Source organism: Panulirus ornatus, chromosome 30 (assembly GCF_036320965.1).
Source record: "Panulirus ornatus isolate Po-2019 chromosome 30, ASM3632096v1, whole genome shotgun sequence".
Lineage (NCBI taxonomy): Eukaryota > Metazoa > Arthropoda > Malacostraca > Decapoda > Palinuridae > Panulirus > Panulirus ornatus.
In genome coordinates this window covers 1,482,059-1,491,491 of record NC_092253.1, presented here as the reverse complement: position 1 = coordinate 1,491,491, position 9,433 = coordinate 1,482,059, and positions in this window count along the sequence as shown.

Genomic DNA, 9,433 nt, shown 5'->3' with positions numbered 1-9,433 from the left:
ATCCTGAATTTCCTCCTCAGGAAGGTGCCATTATCCAGCCACTGCACATCCCTCGAGAACAAAAGAAAGAGATATCTTGAAAACAAAAGGTGTCTTCATCTGTGTTTTGGTGCCCAACAATAGACTATGCTAAAAGGTCCTTCGTAGCTGTGGTGTGTGAACTGGCAGGGGGATATCACTCCCTGCTTCCTATCTCTGGGGTATAGCCTCGGGGGGTCGAACTACTCCCCTCCCCCCGTCACCTGGGGGTCCTACCCAGTACACGGATCTGGATGACCAACTGACGCATGAGCATCATGCCCCCCCTCCCCCCCTTCCCCCCCGGCTCGGCCGCAGATTTTTATTTCAGATGGTGTCTGGCCATGGAAGAAAGCGGAAATCTTTCGCATCGGTTGTTATTATAATTTGTAATTTTCACAACATCGTACCTGTAGATAATCTAACAGCAGCACATACGACACATCTATGTGTTCCTCAACATGTGCAGACCGACAACATAGATCACAACATAGGTCGAGCAGCACAGACAGCCTCCTCCTCCCGCCCGCTCCACTATAACGCCGAAATATTTCCGTCGATAAACATATCTACAGCTGAGAACAGCTGATTCCGAGTCATGCTCGAGTACCGCTGAATATTTCCAACAGCTGATAGCAGCTACTTTCCGGCTTGATGGAGAAGGTCGTAACAATACAACCAGTGTAGCGTAGGCGGTGTACCCAATCCTAGTATATATCAAATCGCGCGAGAACACCTTTCTATTGAAGAAATTTTTCATGAAATTTTTCCCTGACAGCTCGAGCGCTGGGTTGTCTTGCAGAGGAGAAATGAGGCAAAATATTCAGTCGTCAGAGGAATATGATTGTCCTGGACCCGCCAGACCTCGACTGGTGGACCACTCCTTTCCAACGACCTCTTGATCGATCGCCATTCGTTTGCCAGTGACTGACTCTGATATCACGATGTCCCTAGCGTCATGATGATGTCCCCGACGATATCCCTGACGTCATGAGAGCTGAGGGTGTACAAACCTGCAGCCTCCACCAGTGCATGGGGGCACGTTCAGTTAGCCATTTGTATCAGTTTCTATGTCAGGGAGTTATTAAGTTAGGCTAAGTGTGGGTGGGGAGTGGTGACCTGGCCTGACCAACCACTGCTCCGACCTCCACCTGCACATCCAGCGTGGCACATGCGTCTGAACAGGTAATGTTATGGTCTGTTCTATAATTAGCAAGAGCCCGACTCATCTATAACCTCAACTGTTACAATTTACGCGTCACAGTTTAGCAAGTAATTGCTACTAAACCTGAAATAATGTAAATAAGTCAACAACAGGAAAATTATGGAATGAAAATTGCAAAATCTTGTTTCTTGTTTCAGGGTTTGCTGGATAAACTCGGCTATATAGCGAGAGGGAGTTAGATTTGGTAGCAACATGTGAATATTTTTTTTGCCTCCAAGGTTTATTTTGAAACGTATTCCTAAATCGGGATCAGTTTGAGGCAAATAAAACTCGAGGAACAGCTTGAAATGGATGGAATTATGACATGTTGCAAGTAGATCAACCCTCCAGTAATGAGTTCACTCTGATGTTTCGTCGAACATGGAGTTTAACCCCTTGAACACGACGGTATACCCCTTGAAGGTACGACCCTTGGGCTGGTCGGTACAACCCTTGCGCATAACAGTATGAAACCTTGAGTACAGGTGTATTTTGCTTATATTAATTTTTCTAATCAAGTACTATGCTAAAATGCGTTTCCTGTGCTAATTCGCCCTCTCTGTCAACACAGACGTTTGCCAGGCTAATTCCACCTGAACACAACTGTTCCAGGTTGTTATCCTCCACAGTTCTGACTTCGATTCTGTTGGTTTTGTTCCTCACGTTAACCTGGACAGTTTGCAACCCTGGGCTGGGACTGCTGTCCGTGCCCACAGCTCTCAGTCTTCACTCTCACATCCATCTTACTCTCCTATCCATCTCGCTCCCCACCCACTCTCCCTCTCACTGTCCATATTACCCCAACCCACACTCACTCTCACCATCCCTCTTACTCCCCATTATTTTCTCACTCTCCTTCCATTCTTCGCACTTCTCATCCTCCTCATTCCCTTTTCCAGTCACTCTCCTCATGTTGCGTACTCTACTCACCTCTGAATCTCTCCCTCCTCTCACACTCCCCATTCCCTCGCCGATCACCCCGCCTGCACCAGCTCCCAGCGTGGTTTACTTCCTATACGTTATTTAAAACAACTTCAGAACCTGACGACAACCCTCCACGCTTTCCATTTCGTTTCCACTGTGAGTCAAGTAGGCGATATGTAACTCTTTATTCGCAATTTTAATCTCACACAGGTTTTAACACTTTTTTAAACCCCCTTTTCCGAAAGACTGTATGGTCGGCAATCGCATTTATTTCATCTTAAACCCGCCTTAACCCTAGTCTGGGAGCCATGAATCCTGCTGAAGTTTAATTCTATGCAAATGGAACCATACTGGTGAGTTTAGCTCTTTCTTCCCTCCCACAAGCCTTTAAACTTTCCCGCTTTACGTAAGGAATAAATTGCATTATTTTTCATGGCATCCTCACCACTAAGCAGTTTTCTCTCCTCGCAGTGAGCTTCATGGTGGACGGAAGGAGGCGGTCCCTTGGTTTTACTTGGAAATACATCACATGGAGACTGCAAATTACCTTCATATAAGTAAGATAAGTGATATATGTTAAGTAGTAGCACAAGTGGGGAGCAATATGAATGTATGTATCACGATTCAGTCAAGAATATTTTAAAAGTTTATAAGCCATAGCAAGAATGATATTTAATAAGTTTAAGTACCTTACTTATCTAAGTAGCCTCATGGTTATACATTCGGGCATGAATGGTCGTTAAGTGGTATAAGTATCATACTTATTAATGCAGCTTCAAGTTTATGAAATAAGGCAGGTATATAAGATCATAGCTAGATCATTAAATGAGATAAAGAGAAAAGATTATCAAATTTTACATACTGGACCTGCTTGCTGAAGCAGAATTGCTCATATATATATATATATATATATATATATATATATATATATATATATATATATATATATATATATATATATATATATATATATATATATATATATATATATATATATATATATATATGTATATATATATGTATATAGTGTATGTGTGTGTGTGTGTGTGTGTGTGTGTGTGTGTGTGTGTGTGTGTATAGACACAATGTCCCACAGTGCTCATCTCACATACTCACTCTCACAACTATTCACCGTCGGTAGAGTATCACTCGCTCCATAACAATGGCCAGGAAGGTTCAACAGTTGCACTGGTATAAGAGAAACACAGACCACGGCAGGATCTCTTCCTACTGTATATGTTTCAGACTTCCTCTCAAATCCATGAATGATGTTTACACATTCTTCTCTTCTATTTCTTTTTCCACGACTTACTTCAATGTCAATATTTGATGTACTCTTCTGTCGTACCCAGTGTAACATTCCATTATCATGGATGATCATACACGAATACAAAGGTTACGGGAAATTTCAAAACAGAGTTTAAGTGCACTTCATTTGATCAAAAATTTAGAGTAGCTCCTCTCTGGAAATGGAAGATGCAAGTCCATAAACGTTCTTAGCTTTATCCTTGACTACAGAAAGATTTAGATAATTTACCGTTTTGTGTAGTATTGTCTCTTAGAGGTAGTATTCCGATAAATATATATATATATATATATATATATATATATATATATATATATATATATATATATATATATATATATATATATATATATATATATATATATATATATATATATATATATATATATATATATATATATATATATATATATATATATATATATAAGGGTTGCTTTCGAACACTTCCCATGACATGTAGCTAAAAATGCCGGAGAATCTCTCATAGGCCGAAACCCACATCTTACAAAGAAGAATATATGCTAAATCAAGACACAAGAGAAAGTGTTAAGAAAACCCTTCAAAAACCTGAAATCGTCCTCTTCCTGAGCAACGTGGGAAAGGATTTTGAGACTTGTTAAAAACATCTCTGTAAGAGAAATCCAGGTCTTCCAGGGCAACATGTAAATTGATTTAATCCCTGGTCTGGAGGAGGAGGTGGCTGCCTTCAATACCGTGGACGAGGGTCGGCGTCTCCCCAGCTGATGGGCCACGGCTGCACTCGACACTCCCATCTTTCTCCCAATTCCATTCCCGGAGCTTTTGAGAGGAAGATGTTTTCCCGGTGCTCCCAGGAGGCCTGCCACCGCTATTGTGGTCTATAGCAGGAGGGCCAGGGAGGAGCCTGCCTCACTCTCTCTCTCCCTCAGAGAGAGAGAGAGAGAGAGAGAGAGAGAGAGAGAGAGAGAGAGAGAGAGAGAGAGAGAGAGAGTCTGGGAAGGGTGAGAGCCTTATGGAAGACCTCATAGATTTTCACTAACGTTAAAAGGGTAATTCTCGGCGTCTTGTTGTAAACAGAAAAAACTGTAGATATTTTTGACTGATTGACATAAATTCCTTCTCTTCCCCCTGCGGTTCTTGGCTAGAGAATCATTATGATACACTGGTTGAAAGTTTTCAAGTCGTCTTCCACAGGTGTTGCCCAAAACTTTCAATTTTTTTTTTTTAATGAAATTCTTGTGTTGGATAAAGTTGCGTAATTACGACGGGGCAACCTTACCACGCCCGAGGGTTGGGGGGAGGGGGGGAGGGGGGGCTCACAGGGGGTCGCGATTCCTAAGATCTAGAAGTCATTGATCTGTGCCATAGAGGAGCCAGTGTAGCATGACGACCTGCAGTGCCATAGATGAGCCAGTGTAGCATGACGACCTGCAGTGCCATAGATGAGCCAGTGTAGCATGACGACCTGCAGTGCCATAGATGAGCCAGTGTAGCATGACGACCTGCAGTGCCATAAATCACTGTGGAAAGTCACCGTTGATAAAAACATTCTAAAGAGAGGTAAAAGGAAAGCCGATAAATATCCGAGCAGCGGCCTGAGTTCTGATTTTAACAGAAATAGAGAAAAATATAAATCAAGATGAATAGAGTGAGAAGTAGCAGAAATGGAGAAGGTAAAAGAGAGCGAGAAAAAATGAAGTAAATGGAGGTAGAGTGGCTTTAGGGCCAAGAAAAGCGTTCAGCTATCATGAAAGAGCAAATGGATGTTACCTGGCAGGCTTTACCATCAACGGCAGCTGTAGAGAATGTCAGGAGGGAGGCACGGCATGGCGCTCAGAGGAGAGTGGTTGTGAGGAGCCAGTAAGACGATTAACTCTAACTTAGCCTGGTACCGGGAGCAGAGCAAAGCACTGGAGGGACGACGAACCTCGTCTGAGTCGTGTACCTGCTATGATAGAAAAGATAAACAGAACTACAAATAAGACACAAAGTCTATATAAGAATGATACGTAGACGTGGGAAATACATGGCATCACTGGAAGAAGTGCGTTGTGAACTATGTAGGAAATGAGAAGCAGAATTCCTGGTTACGACGAAGTTTTTGCCAGTAGCCAGGGCTAGAGGGCTGCACTCGTCGCCCACCGCAACAGAGTTTACACATAAGAACTATGAGGCATGTCTGCCACGTGTAGTGAAGTGTTCAGAGAGAGAGAGAGAGAGAGAGAGAGAGAGAGAGAGAGAGAGAGAGAGAGAGAGAGAGAGAGAGAGAGAGAGAGAGAGAGAGAAGTAATAGGGTACTCATAGAGGTGTAGGTACTTGGGGGTCTGTGTTGAGCCAAGATTGCGCATTAGAGAGAATATCATTAAGGAAAATTGTGTGCAAGGAGAAATTATGAGCAATTAGGTGTTGTTGTAGAGGAGGGAGTGAGAGGCCGAGATGTGATTGGATGGTGAGAAGTTTGAAAAGGTCCAGAATTTCAAGTACCACAGGAACGTCGTCAGCGAAAATAGGGGAGTGGTTGTTGAAGCGTCTGGCAAGGTACTGGGAGGCAGACAAGTACTATGGCCTCCCACACAGATCACTGCGGGGTAAGAATTTAGGTTTTCCTCCGTGTTGAAGTTAGGGAGAAGGCATAACTTAACCTGCCTGGATACAATGGAGTGAAACATGTGTAAGCCGTAAGAGAATAACTCCTGCGGTAAAAATTTATCTTACAGTGTTGGAATGTGGAATGAGAGAAGTAAAAGGTTAAGGAATTTATAAGACATAAATTTACATAGGCTGAAGAAAATACGGGATGGCTTGGAAAAGTATGGAGAACAAGAAGAATATGTGAAGCTGCTTGTGAATGAGGCAAGAGGAGTGTGTAGTATGGGGGTATCGAATGAGGTGGAAGGGGATAGTGACAAAAGGATAGGAATGAAAAAGAAATACTGGATGCTATATCCTGCTGGATAGTACGAGATGTCAACTTGGATGTACGAGACAGAAAATCTAATCTATCTCTCTATCTACAAAGTATTTGTAAATTCCTTGAAATGTCTTAAATCATATTTCATCTTTAACTTTATGCATGAAACAAGTACATAATGTAATTCCATTCATGAAGTTATCCTGTGTCAATCACACAAGGTTCGTGGTCGTTTGATCATATATTCTCGTATCTTAATTGACTTTTATTTTGTCGACACGTCAGACTTGACATTTAATCCTACAAACATCACTTTGATAAAATCTTTGTCAAGTATTCTATTTTTCTTTCACAATTTCCCAGAGACGAACGATGGAAATTCCTTTATCGTTTATTGACAGTCAAATGGTGAGGAGTTTTGAGATGGAAATATGGCTGTGACTCGCGTATCAACGGCTTTTACCGCCCCGGGCCTCCTGCAAGCGCCACGAGTTAAAGAACTCCGCCCGGGCATGAAATTGTGGGCGCGTGATCGGTGTGGCTGAAGGTGGCGCGGGAGGCGATGAGGGTGTCTCTGGGGCCGATGCGACCAGCTGGAGTGAACCTCTTTGCTGGTTGGGGGATAACTTGAGCATCGATGAGCTGGTTCGACCAGCTGTAACCGAAGCTCTTCAGTTGCTCATAATAACTCAAACAACGATGAGTGGATGTTCCTGGGTCGATTCGACCACCTGTACCGAAGCTCTTCAATGAATGGTTCGGAGTATCTTGAACAAGGACGAATCAACCCTCACAAGGTTGGTTCACGACCAGCTGTTTCGAAACTCTTAAGTAGTGAGGAGGAGCTCGAACGTCGATGAATGAACTCCTCCAGGTCTGCAGTGATACTCTTCACTGGTTTCGAATAGCACGAGCTGAACCCTTCATAGTCTAACAAGCGAAATATTTACTTTGTGAAAACTTTCTTTGGAATGTCAAGAATAAAAGATTTCGTTGTTAACAATCTTTTGGTTAGCAACACAAACGTATGAATAGTCCTACATAAAACAAGTGACGCACGTGTGGTGTTAAATCTTTTCTTTCCACCGTGAGACAGAATGAGAAATGTAAAAGTTTCTATAGAGTTAACAGAGAGGGCTATATAGAACTCGATGTTTTTATGAAATTAACATAAGTTGTTAATAAGAGCAATTTATCGTATCATTTTCTCTTAAAAGTGAACCACCAGACATGCGTGACCCTGAGACCTCTTGGGAGTGACACAAAATGATATTTGATGTCTAAAGTTAGCTTTGTTTACTGTTTCTTTTCTGCTGCCAACAACTTTTGTACTTGATATTTCAACCTTCTTACACTGGAGGACAGTGATGTCTATGATGGCCCAATGGTGATGTGCACTGAACTGAAGGTTCACACATGTTTATTAAAGTTTCTTCGAATCATTTCAAAGTATATCACATCAACTGTTTTACAAGATTTACAGAATCTGTAGCTAACGTCTCCGGACGACCTTTATGAACATTTTGCTTCGTGTTGTAACAGAAAGACTTACTTTTATGTGATATCTTCGAAGTAGCGTCATTATTACGATGGAGAACATTTGTGGGAATGATCAGTACGAAGCGCATGTTTGGAAGTGTTTCTCTTTTTGGATAAACTAGACACATGCTGAACTTTCTCAGAGATATTATATGCGTACCATATACATTATATATATGGGTATCATATACATTGTATACATCATAAAGATTAAAGATTCAGATAGAAATATACGAAGTTGATGAACCCAGAAAAACCTTGCATCACTACAGCTCGTCTTACCTTCGACATCTTACCTAATTACTAGTATATTTATGCTCAGAGTTCTTGTCTTCTCTGCACAGCTTACACACACACACACACACACACACACACACACACACACACACACACACACACACACACACACACACACACACACAGAACAAAGTTTTCATTCATATTTTTCTTTACTGACATGACTGAGATTTCAATGTGAGGGTGTTACCACCTCACAAATACTGAGTGAGAAAAAGATTATTTTTCAGTTCTCGTCCTTCACATGTAACAGGAATAAACATTTTTGGTCATGATAAATCTTTTCAAGTATCATTAATGTCTTCAAAGGATTGACAATGTAGTTAATTAACCCGATGTGTTATGTTGAGGTGAATGAACGTTGACACTTGTGCTAGGAGGAGAAGCGCTGATGTGTCTCTTGTTCTTCAAGCACACTAATATGAATCACGCACAGACGTTAACTAGAAACTCAACAACCAACGCTAAAAACTAAAACCAGAGAAAACTATTTAGAGACTAACCCAATGGCAATACACGAACTTCAGCACATTACTTGTTTGTTAAACTTATCCTTCAAAATAACAAGGGAACATAAAAATCACTGACGCATTTGAAAACTGGGAAACACAACAACCCACAGATTGTATAGATGTGTATGTCCTGCCTCTCCCTAGCATTTCCAGTGCCTATCATATTATCGAATAGCTATACCCAGGATCTTCTGTATCATTTGCATACATCTAGAGTGTCAAATCATACATTGATTACAGTGTAACGCATCACAAACAAATTAAGAGGAGAAGGATACTTTCATGAGAAATAATCATCCTTTTTGAAGGCAAACTTATTCGCTGAGACGAAAAACAAAACAAAACAAAACAAGCCGAGCTTACTTATCGAGAGGGACATACAACAACCACGTCCTGCAACACACAGGTCAAGGTGGAAAGCTGTATGTTAGGGAGGCTTATGTTGACCTGTGTTGCCGCGGGTTATATGGCGTACAACACCAGTCGTCCATATCTTCGTCAACACAGTAAACCTCTACAGTGTTCGTCGTTGATACATATCGTAAAAAAATAACAAATGTAAATGCTACAAACAGACGAATACTGTAGCAATAATAATTAGCCATAAAATTCATACAATTTTTGACGGACGAAACCAATTTTAAACCATCTGTTGCCTAAGGTCGTGTCGGGTGTAGATAATCACAATTTATTACAAATGCCGCCGGCTCTTCCCTGACACTTCATACACTACCAACTTTACT